This window comes from Mauremys mutica, chromosome 3 (genome assembly GCF_020497125.1).
Source record: "Mauremys mutica isolate MM-2020 ecotype Southern chromosome 3, ASM2049712v1, whole genome shotgun sequence".
Lineage (NCBI taxonomy): Eukaryota > Metazoa > Chordata > Testudines > Geoemydidae > Mauremys > Mauremys mutica.
Window position 1 is genome coordinate 175339127 of NC_059074.1, and position 19625 is coordinate 175358751.

The 19625-nt window shown below is 41.9% G+C and overlaps 1 protein-coding gene across 3 annotated transcripts in view; it reads left to right on the plus strand.

Annotated features, from left to right (window-relative positions):
• Positions 1 to 19625, plus strand: part of PRKCE (protein kinase C epsilon) — a 534912-nt gene that overhangs the window by 398024 nt on the left and 117263 nt on the right. The window lies entirely within an intron of this gene.

Below are 19625 nucleotides of genomic sequence, written 5' to 3' on the forward strand. Positions count from 1 at the left end.
CCTGAACTGCAGCAGCTGAAATAATTTTTATTGTTTTATTCCCGTTCAGTATAGACATAGAAACATGTTTTCATTGGCTTTGCTGTAAAAAGTCCACCTGATGAGAGAATGGGAGGCATGTTTGAGTTTGTGTGAATCAGTTTCAAGTTTATTTTTTTCCTGTGTGCGACAATTGAAACAAAAAAATGCTCCCATGACACAAATATGAACTACATTCATTTTGAAAGCAATTTCAGACACAGAGGAGAATTGTAGGTATTTTGAAGCTACTTTAGAACGGTACTCTTGCTTTAACTGGGTTTTCAAGTGTTCTCCTTAACAGTGCTGTCTCAGTCCAACTGAAATGCTCAAGGAATTGCATTATTGTATATGGGATCTAAATAAAATTGCCTGATTGTAACCAATACTTTGGTTTTTACACTGTCTCGAATCGGTGCATAGAACGCTCATTGACACCAATGGCAGTACTGTACAAAGACTGAGGGCAAATTATGACCCTTAATCTTCTCTGTATTGATTGAAATCAGATACTTTAAATCAGTCTGAATTCTTGGCTTTATTTCTGATACTCTAAACTAATAGGAACATAACAACATGTGAACAATTCAGTAACAAATTAAATCCCACTCCTGCCATCAGACCTGCTGAGACCCAGACACAGCACCCAGTTAACTTCAGGGCCATTGCAAGGTTCTGCCTGTGTGGATCAGATGATAGGATCAGGGCCCTAATGGGCTTCATTGAATGGTGTGCTTTCCTGAACATGATTTCATATTCGTTACTGCATTGTAGAAAGTTCAGGGTTTTAAAAAATCTTTACTTGTGGTTGGTGAATGGAATTTGTACTATTTTTTTACATTTGATCTGCGCTACTGCATTGTATGCAGATGTCACAATTCATTGATATATGCAGTGGAAAAAAGCTTTGAACGGCTCCTTCAGTGTTGAAGAACTTTAAACACCCAAGTTATTTGACCTATGTGCAGTCTTACTCTTTCCTATCAACTTTATTTTAAATGCTTTCACTCTCTAATGTTGGTTTGTGAATTGTAAATGAATAATTCTCATTGTGTTAAGTATGATTCATCTTTTATACACTTGAAATAAGGTGAATAAAAATCTCGTCTGCAAAATAACATGGAAATAAACGAGACTATTATATTTTGTATTACCAACCACCATTAATATTAATACAACCAGAATTACATTCCTTAGCCTAGCACCCTGGTCACCCACTTGTATCCCCTCAGGCATCGTTTTTTAAAAGACCATTATACCAGTACCAGTCTTCAAAATATATTTCCTGCTGGATTAGTTCTCTTGCGCTTTAGGAAGCTTTCACCAACAAAAACACCTCTCCTCCTCCTCCTGCAATTATGCTCACCCTCCACCAGTGGTTCCCCCAGCTTCTTCTTGTAGTGGTACTCAGAATACTTTGCTTGGATGCCCATGGTCACAGACATCGAATTAAAGTTCCAGAGGCTGCTACAAGTTGTATATCCCTGAGACTGGCCCTTTCTCATACAGAAAATTCCCTTAGTTGATTTGTTTTTCTGTTGTACTTATCAGACTGTCATCTGAGCCACCTCCATAAATGTTTTTGGATTTACTCTCATACAGTCCTGTGAAAGAGGATTAGCCCTATTATACAGATGGGGAAACGAGGCTCAGAAAGATGAAGTGATTTGTCCACAGTCACCCCACTGAACCTTTCTGCACCACTAAGGGGGCCCTGCTTCCCAGTGGGGATTCAGCCCTGGGTTAGGACAGTCAAGCATTCATGTATCCCTACTCATTCCTCTCAGGGGTTCTCCTGCTTGGGGAGTAGCTTTAAGTTATTGTTGGGGCACAGTAGGAGCTTTACCAGCAGAGACTTCTCAGGAGTTGTGCTGAATCAGTGCATCCACCAGCCATGCCCCTTTATATGTAGCAAATATTGCCAGATCTAAGGCCTCCACTGGTTAACTATAGACACCCATTTTGTGGCAAGCAGGCACAGGTCCCTGACATCACCACAGTCCTCTTCTGCATGGACTTCCCATTGCAGGAGCCTTATACTTTGGGTTATGCTAGCAGAAGCCAAGGTGATCTAGGGCTGAAATTAGCCCAATATTTCTTTAAGGTAAAAAAAAATGCAGATGTGTTCTTTTTCTTAATAATTGACATAAATGCTGGCATTATGTAAGGACCATTTACCAAAATTCCCAGCCACAGACTTTACTTCTGAAGCTGATTTGTCCATCTGTTTGGTAGCTCTATCTTGTGATGTCATTGGATGGCTGAAAACTTTGTTGCAAAAGCAATACCAAAATCTTAGTCTAAACTGGGTATTTCCACCTCCCGAATTCTCTTTTGAGCTTTGAGTCATATTGCACTTTCTAGGACAATATTCACACTAGCTTTAAATTTTTCTGAACTGGCTCATTCCATTGTCTCCTTAAATACCTTCCTAGGGTTTGAAAATACGACACCATTTAAGTTATATATATATATATATATATATATAATGTGTCAAAATCAGATCTTACTGTATCCATGCACATGTACATTCCTTTGTCAGTTTATCTTAAAGAGAACACATTCTGCAAATTCCTATTGCACACATCTTTCTTTTTTATGAGCATTCCAAAGTGGATAAGTAAACTACCGGACTATACTGTAATCATCTTTGATGTTGCAATAGATGCTGTGTGTTGTAAAGTTTTATCCTTTAACTAGCAACATTACAAATCAAAGAGGAAAATTTTGTGAAGGCTTTGAAGAAAATATGGACTGCTTTAGATAAGCTGAAGTTGGCATTTGCTGCATATTAGAGCCCCTTTTCCTGGTCCAGAATGATGGAATGTTATTGACAAGACTGTTGGCCAAACTAAACTGCTGCTGAGCCACTGCATTATAGGCACATCCTGCCTATGAAGAAAACATACCTATTAAAAGCATGTGCACATCTACACATGCATACACAGGACCAGCATTTCAAAATTGTCCACATGTTTTTGGATATGATTGAAGTTCCAACCCGAAGAAGAGCTCTGTGTAAGCTCGAAAGCTTGTCTCTTTCATGAACAGAAGTTGGTTCTCACCCACCTTGCCTCTCTGAAGTTCCAATGTGCATGTTCATAGAGAGGATTTGGGCCCATAAAACTTCAACCAGTGTGTACCATTAGACTTGTGCAAAGTCAGGGATGCAAAAAGTCTGCATTCCCTTCTGCTCAGACACTTTTGCACATTTGGACCTAGTTGTTCTGTTTATCGAATGGACAAGAGAAATGTTCCTTATGCCCTTCGCTAATGACAAGCTACTGCTAATGTTACAGTAATGCCATCACTTCATTTTGATATCATGATCAAGGATAAAGTATTCATTACAGTGCACTTATGTAGTAGCATGTTACATCTTTGAAGCCTGTTACAGATATTGGGCTTGATTCACCCAGCATGAGTGCACCCCAACTCAACCCAGGGCAGAGATACAACACTGGTGGATAGTCCAAAAAGCACTACAACCTCCACTGTACTGGGAGCTGGGCATTGCTGTCTGGAGAAAGTTCATGGCTGGGGGTACACATTCGCACATCCCCAGGGCAGCTTCTATTGCTGCTCCTAGTGAGCCCCAACCACAAGCTGCAAATTCCTTCCCCGACCCAAAGCTCCTGGGGACAGCATCAGGGCAACCACCGATCAGCTTCTTTCGAGGATGAAATTTGCATCAGCAGTCATGGGTGACACCCTTTAGTTTATCCTGTGTGTGGTAGATAAGTATTATTTATTTTTTTATTCTCAATTTTGCAGATGCAGATGGGTTAAGTGACTAGACCAGAGCTGCAGAGAGAGTCTGTATCCAAGGTGGGATTAGAATCTAGGTCCTGTACTGAGACCCATAGGGACAACGCCTCCCTCTCTCGGTGTCACTCTATACACTGGGTAAATGTATTGGCTGAGTGTGTACTGAATGTGAGCTTTCATGCCTGTGTTAGTTGCTTTAAGATGAATGGGGGATTTATAGAAAGTGAACTTTTAATAATGGTGGGGTTTAATAAAAGTGAGGGTTTAGTAATTCATTTTCAATTATTGATACTGATGTTTAATGCTGTTTTGCTCTTTGTAGCTTGGTCTGCCTTTTTAATCATGTCTGTTGTCTTGTCAAATGGAAATTTGTCAAAGCAAGAAATAAGATTTTATGGGTAAATTAATGCTGGGTGCAAGCAAATGCAGCAAACAGCATATCAGAAAGATCCCCCGTTAGCTACTGCTCAGGTGAGGCAACAAAACAGGTACTTCTGGTAGATACAGACAAAAGCTCTGAGCAATTACAATTGTAGCCTTGAGAGGAGGGTTTACATGCTGTCAAAACCCCACCCACAAGCTACTGGTCATACTAACGTTTATTCCTCCGTGATGAGACATTGTGACATTGTCCGACTCCCAGGAGTGCCAGTAAAAGTCAGTAGAGTTCTTGGGAAATCTTCTGGTTTTAATTATCATCTCTGTCTTATTAAATGGCTTTCCTTTGACATGGTTGTCCCTGAGTAAGAAAGGGCAGTGTAAAATGATGTGCAGTACGAGATTAGTTGGTGTTTGGCATTGCCTGGGGCCTCAGGGAGGAGAGTTTGTAAAGGGGTCCTGCTCCCTCTCCCCAAAAAGCCTGGCACTGTTGTGGCCTTTGCATTCTCTTTCCTGAACACAAGGAATGCGCAAGGCTGTTGGCCCTGCTGGTCTAGGGCCCATTCCCCTCTCCTTGCCATGTACCAACCAGCTAAGCTGGCTCCCCTTGGAGGGGAACTGACTCTGCATCCTTTCAAAGGAAGGCCCAGTGGGTGTTAGGGGAGGTGTATGCTGCCTGAAGCAAAGGGTCTCCTGCTGGGTTCTTTGCACCTTCACACCTATCCTCCCCGAAGGCTGTGGCTTGAATTGACAATGACTGGGCAGCTGGCATGCAGTGAACACTGCTTTATATGCTGACCATTATCTTTTCACTGCTTCCTTGTACTCCCCCATCTGTTTGTTGTATCCATCTGTTGTCTCTTGTATTATACTTAGGTTGTAAGCTTCTCGGGGCACAGACTGTCTTTTTCTGTCTTTTGTACAGTGCCTAGTGCCGTGGGGTCCCAGTCGATGATTGGGGAGGTCTCTGTGTTCCTGCAATACAAATAATAAATAACTGATAAAACCCAGTGTTGTTTGCAGTGTTGGAGAAGAGCTCTGCGGAGCCCAAAAGCTTGTCTCTTTCACCAGCAGAAGGTGGTCCGATAATAGATATTACTTCACCCATTTTGTCTCTGTAGTGATAAAATCCACACTTGAACCCTTTCCACTGAGATGTGTATTGTATGGGGGGCTGAACTTGCATTTGTGGAAATGAGATTCAGTGGGCATTTGGAAAAAAAGCCGTTGCTTCATTGGTGTGCCTACCATTGTTAACCTTGCTGCTTCCCCTAAGAGCTCTAGTGAATCAATGCCCTAGACCAGGGGAAGCAAACAATTATTGTGTGAGGGTTTGGGTGGATGTGGAAGGATGAGATATTCCCAAACAAAATAGGACGGGGTGGGGGAGAAGGGACTTTCTAAACTTCCTCTGGAGCAATGTCGTATCTTTTTTTCTTTGCTGTCATATTTATTTTGTTTTGGCTCAGCTGCGATCCCACAGAAGAGAGCTTGATCGGTAAATACTGTAACGTAATCCCCTGTTATTCTAAAGTTGTGGGGGCCGATGTTTGTTTGTTTGTATGTTCATTAAAACAGAGAGATTCAATTGCCTAAATGTTTACTGCATGCTAATTTCCCATTTCAAGGGAATTCATCTGGTCCAGTACAGAATTCTGATTGTACAGAAATGTAATAATTTTATATTACTCAGAACATTGAGTTCAAATAAATTGTTGAACATAAATTATTTCTGGCACCCAGGGCATAATTTGTGAACTGATAGGACAATATCTTTTGTAAATTTTCCATTCTGATGATCACAGTGCAGTACAAAGTTTCTTGCTGTGCTGTCAAGCTAGAACCAAGTGTTGTCACTGGCTGACCTCTGTTTATAAGTACGTGGGAACATTATTGAAACACTTCACATAGTAGAGAAGAGCTATTTCTCTGCTAGTGAATATCTTTACTTTGGCAAAGATCTCATTCAGTTAGCTCTTTTGAATGAAGCATAGGATTTCCCTTCCACCCGCAAACTCTCTGAAAGTACAAATGAAGAACCAGCTCCTTTGCCACTTAGTCATGCAAGTAGATCTTACTGACATGAGTGGCCCTGTTGGAATCAGTGATCTACTCTAGTGAATAAAGGTTTCAGAATCAGGTCCTAAAATAAGGGCAGAGATTGAATACACTTCTCTCCCTACCCCCCGCCCCACCGTGTTATATAAAATTGCCGTATCTTATGTGCCATTATGGTGGCATGGACAAATAATAATCCTACAGTCTTCTGTTTGGTCAAGAGTGATTTTGGAATTCCCCTTATCAAGGCATTGAGAGTCAACTAGCCTAGATTAGGGCTTCTAGGTACTAAAGCAGGGGTGGGCAAACTTTTTGGCCTGAGGGCCACATTGGGGTTGCAAAACTAGATGGAGGGCCAGGTAGTGAAGCCTGTTCTTCCCCAAACAGCCTGCCCCCCACCCCCATCCACCCCCTCCTACTTCCTGCCCCCTGACTGCCCCCCTCAGAACCCCTAACCCACCCAACCTGCCCCTGCTCCTTGTCCCCTGACCACCTGCTCCCGGGACCCCCCAACCCTAACTTCTCCCGGGACCCCACCTCCTATCCAACCCCCCCTGCTCCCTATCCCCTGACTGCCCCGACCCCATCCATAACCCTGCCTCCAGACAGGCTCCCTGGGACCCCACGCCTATCCAACCCCTTCTGTTCCCCGTCCCCTGAACGCCCCCCTCCAGAACCTCTGCCCCATTCAACCGCCCCCTTCTCCCTGTCCCCTGACTGCCTCCTGGGACCCCCTGCCCCTTATACAATGCTCCAGCCCCGGCCCACTTACCACTTACCATGCCGAGCAGAGCATGCAGAGCAGCAGTGTGTCTGGCTGCCACGCCGGCCGGAGCCAGACATGCTGCCGCTCTGCAGGGGAGGGGGGACAGCAGAGGAGGGGCCAAGGGCTAGCCTCCCTGGCTGGGAGCTTAGGGGCTGGGCAGGATGGTCCCGCGGGCTGTAGTTTGCCCACCCCTGTGCTAAAGTAATATAAATAATAATAGAAGTAGGAAAAAACAAATAACATAAGGGTGGGTGTTCTACATAGGAGCACTGTAGCACAGGGCTATAAGTGCATGTTGATTAATGGATGGGGGCAATGATTGCCCCATAGAAGGTGCAAGATTGATAGCTTCAATGAACAGCAGCCCTCTGGTGATGAATTGGTAGAAGCCTGAATGCTTCACTTAATGTTCCCAGAGCTTCATTTGATGACTACTCTTGAGAAGGAAGGCAGGTAAAGGGAACAACTGTCCTGATTCCCCCTCTCCTTCCAGGGCACAGGGAACATAAAAAACAACAAAGAAAATATGGTGGACAGTGTTTCTGGAGCAGACAGCAGAAAAAATGAAGTTTATGTACAGTATGTGTGCACACTGGTGCTAATGGGATTAATTCTCCAAGGTAGCCTGGATGTATATATTTTTATTTTTTTAAGCAGTTTTTTGTGAGTTATTAATTACTGTCTCTTGGCAAGCAAACGAGCATTAGTGTCAGGCTTATGTTAACCAGACAAATAACTTATATACAGTACATTAAATTAACTGTGTGAACCAATTTCGAAATGTTGGTTTATGCACTTTTTTCTCCTTTACATAGCCTCCGTGATTGTCCCATGGGAAGTTGCTTATCCTTCCACCCAAGCCACAAACCCTTTCCAAGAAGTAACTTGGTGGAAGAGGAACAAACAGGAGAGAGATTAGTGGTTCCATCCTCTTCATTATCTTCCCTAAGGGCTAGTCTACACTTACCTGCCGGGTCGACGCGGTGAGTTCGACTTCTCGGAGTTCGAACTATCGCGCCTAATCTGGACGCGATAGTTCGAACTCCCCGCGCGCTCCGGTCGACTCCGGTACTCCACCACTGCAAACGGCGGTGGCGGAGTCGACCTTGGAGCCGCGGACTTCGATCCCGTGGCGTCTGGACGGGTAAGTAGTTCGAACTAGGGTACTTCGAGTTCAGCTACGCTATTCACGTAGCTGAACTTGCGTACCCTAGTTCGACCCCCGCCCTTAGTGGTTCTGTTTTAGCCTCTTCCCCTTCTTCCCCTAGTAACACCAGGACGTCTCAGGATCTGGTGGGCAGAATGGTTGGCTCTTTGAACACACCCTTAGCATAAATTATTCAACATGCTGGAGTTAAAGGATAGGGAGAAGATTATATAATAGGAGATATACCTATCTCCTAGAACTGGAATGGACCTTGAAAGGTCATTAAGTCCAGCTCCCTGCCTTCACTAGTAGGACCAAGTACTGATTTTTGCCCCAGATTCCTAAGTGGCCCCCTCAAGGATTGAACTCACAACCCTGTGTTTAGCAGGCCAATGCTCAAACCACTGACCTATCCCTCCCCTAAAGTTTGTGATACCTGACAATGGAAGGCTTCTAGATCCAGTTCAGGAGCTGTGGAACCACCTGGAATCTGTTCCATCTGTGTCTAGAAAGCTAGAATCTCTGTAAGACGGGCTAGCCTAGCAGGTAGAACTTAACATTCCATAACACTCCCTGGTTATGATAAACTAATTTCCAAAAGTCTGTGATCTAGTGCTGACGATATACCTGCTCCCCCATTAGCTTACAGAATCACTTGTACACCAGCAGCATCTGGCTCATTGGAAAGCACTTTGGGTTACTTTAGGGAGATGAAAGACTGAATAAAACAAATTCTATTCTAATTCTAAAAACAACTTGATACATAACAGGAAGCCAATAGTAAAACCCCCAGGGCAAAAGTAATATACGACACCTGCTTTGTGCAAGTTAAAATTGGAGCACAGGCATCCTGCTCAAGTTAAAACCCTAGTCAGAGGCTTCATTTTATATTTCAGTCTAGGCCACAAACACAAGGTGTTAGACTAATCTAATATAGAGGTTATAAGAAGCTCTGTACAAGCTCCAAAAGCATTAGTTTGAAAACCGAACTTGCATCCATAATATAGGCTTTCTTGACCAGATCAGAGCTTGTTGTTTCCCATTACTTGGCTAGAGTGTGAGGGTGAAGTTAGGTAACTGCTTTGGCAACTCTTAGCCCTCAGCACTCCACAATCCACCTAAGCACATAGTGGGATTGTACAGGTATCACTCAGCACTACCAGTTGTTATTCCTGCCACAACCTGCCTGGACCACTACTGACTCAGTTCATAGTATGGGCTGAATATGGTCCAGGGCCAGCGATATAAAATGGGTGGATTGTGGGGGAGAAGGGAGCATGGCATTAATGCTGTTTTCCTTTCTGATTTCTAGATAAAAGTTTGTATCCAATCAGGCCGGCCCACCACAAGCTATTTTTATTTCTGTTGGTTTTTTTTCCCCAGCAAGTGAATTTTAATAGTGGTTTTCCTGGAACAGCCTGGAAACCTAACGTGGGCTATTTAGACACACACCAAGTACAGCATGAACAACATTGTTCTGCCTACTCCCCTCAAATATCCCTCAATACACTTTGGAGGGGTCATCACAGCGAATGAGGGGCCATCTTGGTCTGCATGTCTGTTCATTTACTACTGAGGCTGTCAGCAAAGATGGTGCTTATCCACTCGGCCCTGAGACCTTTCAATAATTTCAGTAAAGCTGCTTTCAAATGGTGATAATCATAGTAGTAATAATTTATGAATAACACCCTGCACTAATATATGGTAATACTTTTCACCTCAGACTTCCAAAGGCTTCACAAGCTATAGAATCCTTTATTTTAAACAGGAATCACTACACCCTCTGCTGAAATGCAGCCAATTATTGGAAGGAAAGTGGCAGCTGTTTAACAGCACACGTTAGAAAAAAGAGTAAACAGGTGGCAAAATTTGCAGATGATACAAAACTTCTCAAAATAGTTGAGTCCCAGGCAGACTGCGAAGAGCTACAAAAGGATCTCACAAAACTGGGTGACTGGACAACAAAATGGCCGATGAAATTCTGTGTTGATAAATTCAAAGCAGTGCACATTGGAAAACATAATCCCAACTATACATATAAAATGATGAGGTCTAAATTAGCTGTTACCACTCAAGAAAGAGATCTTGGAGTCATTGCCACTCAATGTGCAGCGGCAGTTCAAAAAGCGAACAGAATGTTAGGAATCATTAAGAAAGGGATAGATAATAAGACAAAAAGTATATTGCCTCTATATAAATCCATGGTACGTCCACATCTTGAATACTACGTCCAGATGTGGTCACCCATCTCAAAAAAGATATATTGGAATTGGAAAAGGTACAGAAAAGAGCAACAAAAATTATTAGGGGTATGGAACATCTTCCATATCAGATTAATAAGACAGGGACTTTTCAGCTTGACTGGTGTGGAGAAAGTAAATAAGGAAGTGTTATTTACTCCGTCTCATAACACAAGAACTAGGGGTCACCAAATGAAATTAATAGGCAGCAGGTTTAAAACAAACAAAAGGAAGTATTTGTTTCACACAATGCATAGTCAATCTGGAACTCCTTGCCAGGGGATGTTTTGAAGGCCAAGACTATAACAGGGTTCAAAAAAGAACATTGATGGAGGATAGGTCCATCAATGGCTATTAGCCAGGATGGGCAGGGATGGTGTCCCTAGACTCTGTTTGCCAGAAGCTGGGAATGAGCGACAGGGAATGGATCACTTGATGATTATGATTATGTGTTCTGTTCATTCCCTTTGGGGCACCTGGCATTGGCCAATGTCGGAAGATAGGATACTGGGCTAGATGGACCTTTAGTCTGATCCAGTATAGCGGTTCTTATGTTCTCATACAACAGTTTAGGACAGTAAGTAAAGAAGAATACTCTTATCTTCTTCAAAAGTCCTCTACAGCTGACCTGTTTGGGTTTCATATTTGGAAAGTATCTTGCTACCAACTGGGCCATCCAGTCCCCAAAATGTTTGTAAAATGTTAGATAAAAATGCAATTGAGCAGTATTTTTATTTAGGATCTTATATGTCCTCCATCTCGATAGTGTCTAACCACCTCAGAAATATAACAATATCTCCTTGCATAGGCCTTGTGATGTTAGGATGTGTAGCAGGGTGGACCCTGCTCCGGGGTTTTAAGGGGTTAAAAGTGGCCTGACAGAGCTGAGCTGATTGGGGAAGTGGCTGCAGCTGTGGGCCACGCCCCAAACTGAGGAGCAGGGCCTTATAAAAGGCAGGGAAGCTAGGAGCCCAGACAGTCTCTCTTCTGCCTTCAGAGAGAGATGGGCCTAGCTGCTGGGAAAGAGAGACCAGGTACCTGAGTGCAGCAGGGCTGGGGAAGGCTGAGGAGCCGGGGAGCTCCAGCCTAGAAAGCCCCAGGCTGTGGCCTAGGAGTGGGCCGATAGGTACTGTGGGTTGCAGAGGGCGGCCCAGGGGTAGGACAAAGCAGCAGGTCCAAACCCTCCTTGCCAGGGATGAGTTGGCTGAGACTGCAGTCTGCCCAGAGTGGGGGGCTAGACAATGACTGGCAGTAGCCATACACTGAGGCAAGGTAGGGATAGAGGGTGAGGGTTACCTAAGGAGGGGAGACCCAGAGAGACGGGGGTTATTGCCAGGGGGCAGCACCCCAGAGAAAGGGGCACTGGGTCCAGGGAGGGACACGGGGGCCAGATGAACAGGTGGATCACTGGCCTGCAGAGGGCACTCCGGCGCTGGACGGAGCTAATTCCATGAGTCACCAGCAGGAGGCGCCGCAGGGGTGAGTACCGCCCTGTTACAGGAAGGATTATTATCCCCATTTTACAGTTGGGGAACTGTGGCACAGAGAGAGTAAGTGACTCTCCCAAAGTCACAGACTCAGATCACCCAACTTTCAGGCCATTGTCTAACCACAAGACCATTCTTCCTCTAGAAAGAAAAGGGCAAAAGCCTATTAGAAACTGATCACCAGGGAGAGAGGAATGAAACTGAGTATCATGTGCATAAAAATGGTAGTTCCAACCAACCTGAAGGAAATTAAAGCAGCTGGATTGTCAGAAATATTTTTGTTATGTTTCTTACCTCTTGTTAGTATAGATTTCCATTTGTACATTATAACTACTGATAACACCTCTGATTCAAACACTGAGAGTGAGAATAGATTTTATAAAACGCACACTGAAAATACCCCAGACTTACAGTTCTTGAAATGCTTAAAATTGTTTGTGAGCTCTCACCATGTGCCATCATTTCTGGGTGTTCGTCCCAAGGAACATGAGACTACAGTGGAAGTCATTTCTTCTAGTCATTCACAGAAGCAATTTTTTAAACACTGTGGAAAAATTATTCTAGTCTTAATTTTTTATTTTAAAAAGCCATAATTGGCCTTAAAATAGACACTGAAAAAAATTGGAAACGATAATTACTATAAACATAACTGCCTTTTTACATGTCACAGTCTCTTGTTAAAGGATTATGTTTGAGTAAACTTGAAAGGGAATAAAATGAATTTGAGTTTTTGTTTCTCTGTATTTCTCCATATCTCTTGTCTTACATACACTTACTCATTTTGCAGATGACCCTTTCCAAGATTGGGGCTGGGGGAGATGTTGGAATCTAGGATACTGGTTCATTTCCATCTCTGGTTCTTTCAGGCTCTCGTTTAGTTTTGTGTACTAAGTCCAGTGTATCTGTGCAATTTCAATCAGAAGCAGGAAATGTTTATTCAAGTTCTAATGGGTGGGACAGTTGCTGCAGTTTTAGGTAATTTTAAACAAACTGTTTGAGCATCCTGTTTAAATAGAGTTAAGTAATCACAGTTTTGTGCTAGTTGGGAAAGAGTTTAATACACTCATGATTTGAATAAAATATCATCTTACACAGCATACCAAAGACATGATGTATTTATCTGGCTTCTTGTGTATTTTGACTTTTGTATTGATAACAAGCTTAGTATTGTTATAGCACAAAACACTCTGTCATTTAACAGAAGATATAACTCATGTATGAGCTATTTTTGTGTGTTAAATTTACTCTCAATCAGCACACGTTCCTAATTTTTCTAGCGTGATTTTGAAATATTTTTCAGTAGTGTCTGGAAAAATCTGATTCAGATGTAACTTTCTGATACTGTTTGTTAGAAAAGCAGCAAAGAGTCCTGTGGCACCTTATAGACTAACAGACGTTTCGGAGCATGAGCTTTCGTGGGTGAATACAATGAAAGCTTATGCTCCAAAACGTCTGTTAGTCTATAAGGTGCCACAGGACTGTTTGCTGCTTTTACAGATCCAGACTAACACGGCTACCCCTCTGATACTTTGTTAGAAAAGTCTATTGAGACCGTGAACTTAGGATTTAGTGAGAATCAGGAAGAATTTATTCACACCCATTTGTATGAGAAACATAAAAGAAGGAAAAAATGGTACTTGGAGAATGCTGATAAGTCTTATCAACTGTGAATTCTATTTGAGAAGTATATGTTTGATGCCTTTCCTGATTTCTGTGCTTTGAACGGTTGCAGGGATAGATCCTACAGTCTAGGACTTGTAGTGAAAAGATTGCTTGCCTGGCATATAGCATGGATACACGTCTTGGATATGAAGCTGGAAAACACATTGGATGATTTATTTCTGCTTTGTGATATTTCAGTTAATTTGGCTGTGTTCAACTCCATGTGGGGTCACACAGCTCCTGAGGTTCACTTGGGGAAAGGTTTGTACTCTTGAGCTTTCCAGTAATAATTGTACTTTGTGCTCTACGAATACATTTTCATTAGTGTGATCTCATTAAATGTTAAGTGAAAAACAAACAAAGCGTAGGGTGAATTAAGGGCTGATATAATGATGATAAATTCTTAAAAGAGGTAGGCAGTGATAATTTCTCAGTTGTAAACAGTACATCAAAAGCTGTAGTTCCCAGTCTCAACTTTTGTTTGGGATTTACATGGAAGTCCGTTCCCCAACGATGGTATCTTTTCACATTTAAACAACTAATAGGTTATAGAGAATCATGTATCAACACAAAACTAATTGGCAAGAATATCTAGGAGGAGGTTCTTGGTCATCAGAGATGACCTAGGATGGCCCAGTTATGCCCTCAAAGATTATTGCTATTTATTTCTGGAGGTGACCACAGTTTTCCCAACAGAAAAGAAGGCGTGGTCTATGCCTCAAAGAACTTAGTCTAAAGAGAGACAGGCAGAGAGGGCAGAAAGAAGGACAGTAGCATATATATTGCTAGGCTAACAAAAATGTCAAAAACTAATGTGGGTGTATATATTTGCAGAGAGGAGGCGGTTATAGGAAATCAAGACAGGAGATAATGAGGGCTTGGATGCAAGCTTTTGCTGTGGAGATAGAAAATAAAGGATGGATCTTAGAAATATTGAGGAGGGTGAAGAGGCAGGATTTGGGCACAGCTTAAATGAGTGGGATAAGAGAGGCTGAATCAAATATAGCCTCAGTTGACAGGCTTTTGTGGGTGAGAGGAAGGTTGTGGTGCTTAGGATAACAAAGAAAGAGGATAATTTAGAGGGAAGTTAAGGAGTTTGGTTTTGCCCGTGTTTGCTTAAGGGGACAGTGAGACAACCAGGAGCTATATTGGAGAGGTAGACCAAGATGAGGGGTTGGGACAAGTCAGGACAGGCAGATCTGCAAGTTATCACAAGAGATATAGTTGAAACCAAAGACAGGAAAGGTTATAGTACCATGGAAATTCAGATTAAAGTTGAAAGCTTTTGTTGTTGTCTTCCAGACTGTTTAACTCAAATCCTCTTTGCCCTGAAACACTCATACCCACCATCTCTGTGTTAGATTGTTTGTTTTCATTTATTATTTTAAATGTTTTCATTCCACCATAACTTCTTCGAATTCAAGGGAGAGAAGGTTAGACTAAGGGAAAAACAAAAACCCTTTAAAAAGTCTTTACTTCAGAAAACATATTTGCTTATTTTATAGTCCTTTGCTTTTTTGGTTTTGAATAACAGATGCCAAGAGGGGATTAATCTATAATGGCTTGTTTGTGATCTTTTCTTTTCTTTTAGTTTATGTAATGAAGGAGTTCCCAGGACTGCTTCACATTTTTTTTTGTTCATCAAAACATACTTCTCAAATGTTATGGATATGGAATCCAAAAGATAATCCAAACCAGTTTTGGAACAAAATTGATTAATAAGACCATATCTAATACTTAGCTGCTCTAGGTACTTGGTTGTCAATACTGTACAATACTGTCTTCTGTCCACTTTGTACCCTTCTCATTGTAATGAATCTAATGAATGACACATATAATGAATGATATGTTCTCAGGTGTGCCTCAGTTTCTGTACAGGGAAGTGTACGATGAGGGCGAAATCCTGGTTGTATTTAAGTCCATCGGAATTTTGCCATTATCTTCAATAGGCCCAGAATCTCATCCTGTGTGTGTGTGTGTGTAATGGGATAAAAATAGGAGATAACAAAAGAATACATATGTTCTTAGCATTAGGATCCCAAATTGTGGGTGCAAAAGGTTTAATGAAAGTATATAGCAATACATTTTTTTCTCAGATGGTACTGTAGTGATGGGAACCAGAAAAATACCTAGGTAAATAGATTTCTCAAACAGAGTTTGATATAGACGCCAACAAATGTGCTCCTATCTTAGTCTCTATTTATGCCCGTTCCATATTGAGCAGTCCTTTCTCTAGAGCATAGGAAATGAAAAGCCAAAGAATGGGTTTAGAAAAGCACGGTGTCATAAAAATACTAGAGTCCTCTTTTCTCCAGGAAGATTCTCTCTGTGCCAGTGCTGCAGTATTGACATGATGTGTCTTATTACAATTGATTATACAAATTGACATTATACTAAAATAAAAAATCCTCACCTGAATTCTTGACATAAGGAAAACATGATTTTCAAAGACACTTCTGGCTGCCAGTTCCAATAAAACTGGCTGTAGTACACAGCTGGGAAAACTAGGAAGGCTGTTTGAAATGTAAATGTATGTAGTAGGAGAGTGTAACCTACAGCAGTGTTTTGTAGGCACTTAATGCCATGTCAAACAGATATCACTGTAGGATAAATTTACCCACAGTGGTGTTAAACCAGCAAATCCAAGACCCAGTCTGTACACTTGCCTGGAGAGATGAGCAATCTGTTTGTAGGGCATAACATTGGTCAATACACATGGTGTCTGATACCCTTTCACATAAATGAAAAAGTACATTGGAGTGTGTATAATATAATCCAGGTGAGATTGCCTTCCATTTGAAAATATGAAGGGAGATGTGTGACTTAGTACCTTGCCATTGCTGAGGCCAGAGTTGTTGCTGAATCCCGTGTTTTCAACTGAGCACAAGACATCTGGCTTCACAATCCAGATTAAATTCCAGATTGGACAAATCAGGAAAACCCTGTAAAGCAGGGGTAGGCAACCTATGGCACATGTGCCAAAGGCGGCACACGAGCTGATTTTCAGTGGCACTCACACTGCCCGGGTTCTGGCCACCAGTCCAGGGGGCTCTGCATTTTAATTTAATTTTAAATGAAGCTTCTGAAACATTTTGAAACCTTATTTACTTTACATACAACAATAGTTTAGTTATATATTATAGACTTATAGAAAGAGACCTTCTAAAAACATTAAAGTGTATGACTGGCACGCGAAACCTTAAATCAGAGTGAATAAATGAAGACTCGGCACACCACTTCTGAAAGGTTGCCGACCCCTGCTGTAAAGGATCCTAAACCAAAACCACAGAAATCACATTTTGACCTGTGATGCTTAGAATTGCCACAGATAGGTGTTTGAGAGAATATGGGCTCTATTTGGACCAAACATGGAAGTACTATGACTGCACCTACAGAAGTAATGAATTGGGGTAGTGATGTTGAAGTGATTCCCTGTGCACCCTACTGGATTTACAGAGTTCGTCGCTGTGTATATCAAAGTGCATGGACTTGAAACTGTACAACCTATTGATTAGGCAAAGAAATTCAAACACTGGACTGAAAGTAGTTTGGGAACAGTACCTATGATTAAGGATCTCATCCAAGAACTGGGAGCTCATCTTAAGTAACATACAGAAAATATTAATAGGTCTGTGTAGCAAGGAGGGTTCTGCTGAATTTCTGCATAAGATTTGTTGGGCATCCTCTCTGCTCAAATCAGAGTCAAGAAAATTGAGCATTTTTTAAAATAGATTGGGATTACAAAACTTCTAGTGGGTACTTCTGTTCATATAAGGGAAGAGTATCCAAAGGTCATTAAATAAAAATTGAAATAAAATCAAGGTCAAGGGGGCAGTATAGGCAGCTTAGGAGATAAATATACAGTCTTCACTCTTGGGAGATAGTGTCTCCAGCAGTATCTCCCCACTGAAGAAAGAAACCATAAGCACTGTAATTATGTGTCTTCAACTGCTTCCCTTATCTTCATCCCACAAGGAAATTACTCCCGAGTTCCTTCACTCACAGTACTGAGTAGTGTAGAATAGGTGACTCAGCAGTCTCATGACATAGAAAGGCTGTTCCTTCGGGATTCTCTATAGCATAACAAGGACAATCGACAGCATTTTGTGCATTTGATATGAGTCCTTTTGATTTTATGGTGTAGACACATCCAGTGGGTTGCATTTTTGGGAATCAGCCTGCATGTCATAGGTAGCAAATGCTGACCCCTTTCTCACGCTGCCTGATCATCTTGCTGCTCAGTCATGCCCAGGTTCTACCAACTTTGCAGAACATAAAATGCTACAGTGAAAAGGTGATCATCTTGGGAGGAATTACTTTAGCCAACTGAATGACATAGACTGTGACCTCTCATCCCTATCATATTTGTAATGTTTTCCCATGTCATCTCCAAATGGGAAGGTGTAAGGCACAGTAATGCTGGAAATTGGTTGTGTGCCTCTCCCATGCCAATCTTCGGAGGCATTCAGCCTGCAGAGCATACAGGCATGCACTACTCTTGGAATAAAAGTTGGGAATGTGCTGAAAACAGGTGCTTGCATCTCCTCTTTGGAAGTATAGTGTATTCTTGCCCCACATCTCTGCAATCCCTCAGACGGCAGTGTTGCTAAGTCTTGTGATTTTTATCGTGAGTCTTACAATATTTGTTGCTTTTTTTAATGCTCCAATTTCTGGAGTCATGGGATTGTGAGAATCTCATCTTTTTTCTTTTCTTCCTTTTTTTTTGTCATTTAAAAGCAAGATTCTATTCTTCATGGTTGCAGAAAAAAGTTGAAAAATGTGACGTGAGGATCAAAATAAAAAAGAACCTCACATGTATTATTTTGTTTGGCACAAATATCATGAGGGTTTAAATCTAATGATTTTTGGAGACTGTCTCATGATTTTTGAACACTTAGGATTGGCAATATTGAGTCAGTCTGGAAGGTGGAAAGACTATAGCCTATACCATTTCCTTTGGAGTGTCTGTTACTTCTAGCAGCAGTAATGCTATTGTTTCCCCAGTCTTTCCTTTCAGGAAAGGACTATGATGGTGACTGTCTGGTACCAGTCACTGTCAGGTCTGGTCTATGCTTAATATTTAGATCGTCTACCTGCATCGCTCAGGGCTATGAAAAATGTCATGCCCTGTGTGACATAGTTAGGTCGATGTAACCCCCAATATAGTCATGGCTAGGTGGATGGAAGAATTCTTCCATCGACCTAGCTACTGCCTGTCGGAGAGGTGGATTAACTACAGTAATGGAAAACCCCCTCAGTTGATCTACGACGTCTCTACGCTACAGTGCTACAGTGCCACTGTAGCAGCTGTAATGAAGATATGGCCTCAGAGATTGCTGCTGGATTGGCTGGACCTCGGAAATGATCCATTGTGACAATTCCAATGTTCTGATGTGTACAGTTGAGGTGCTTGCATTTTCTTCCTCTACATCCTCCACCTCTGACTTTTACTGGGCTAAGCAAATGTTTCAAGCCCCCTTCAAGAAAGCATCCACATTCAGGACAGCACTTAAGCACATGCTTAATTTAAGTCAGTGATGTTTAAGTGCTCTACTGAATTTCGCAAAAGGCAAAAGCGCAAGGGGGGGTAGGGCTAATGATATAGTTAGGTAAAATTCTAAGGATGGGCAAGAAACCTTTAGAGAAAATGGGACAGAGATGATAAAAATGTGTATACCATGTTCTTTGCCTATGCTTGATCTGCATTGTCTGTTTATGTTATAAGCTCTTTGGGTTGGGGATCTTTAAAATGCCTCATTCACATTTGGTTTCTCAGCATTGCCAATTGCTGCTATTTTTTATTGTGACTCTTACAATATTTGGTGTTTTTCTGAAAGCCCCAGCTCCCAAAGTCACATCATTGTGTGAAAATGGCAGCTGCCACTGAAAAATGAAGAGGGTTTCTATCCCTCATTGCTATGGAGAAAAGTCTGGAAAAAAAAAGAACCCCGAAGATTCAAAAACCAGAAGACAATTAAAAAGAACCCCAAATAGATTATTTTTAAAAATCTGTTATATTTACGCCGATCTTATGATCTTTGAGAGAGCCTGACTTGTGATTTTTGACTGCTTTCTACTGACAATAGTGGTTTCCATATAAA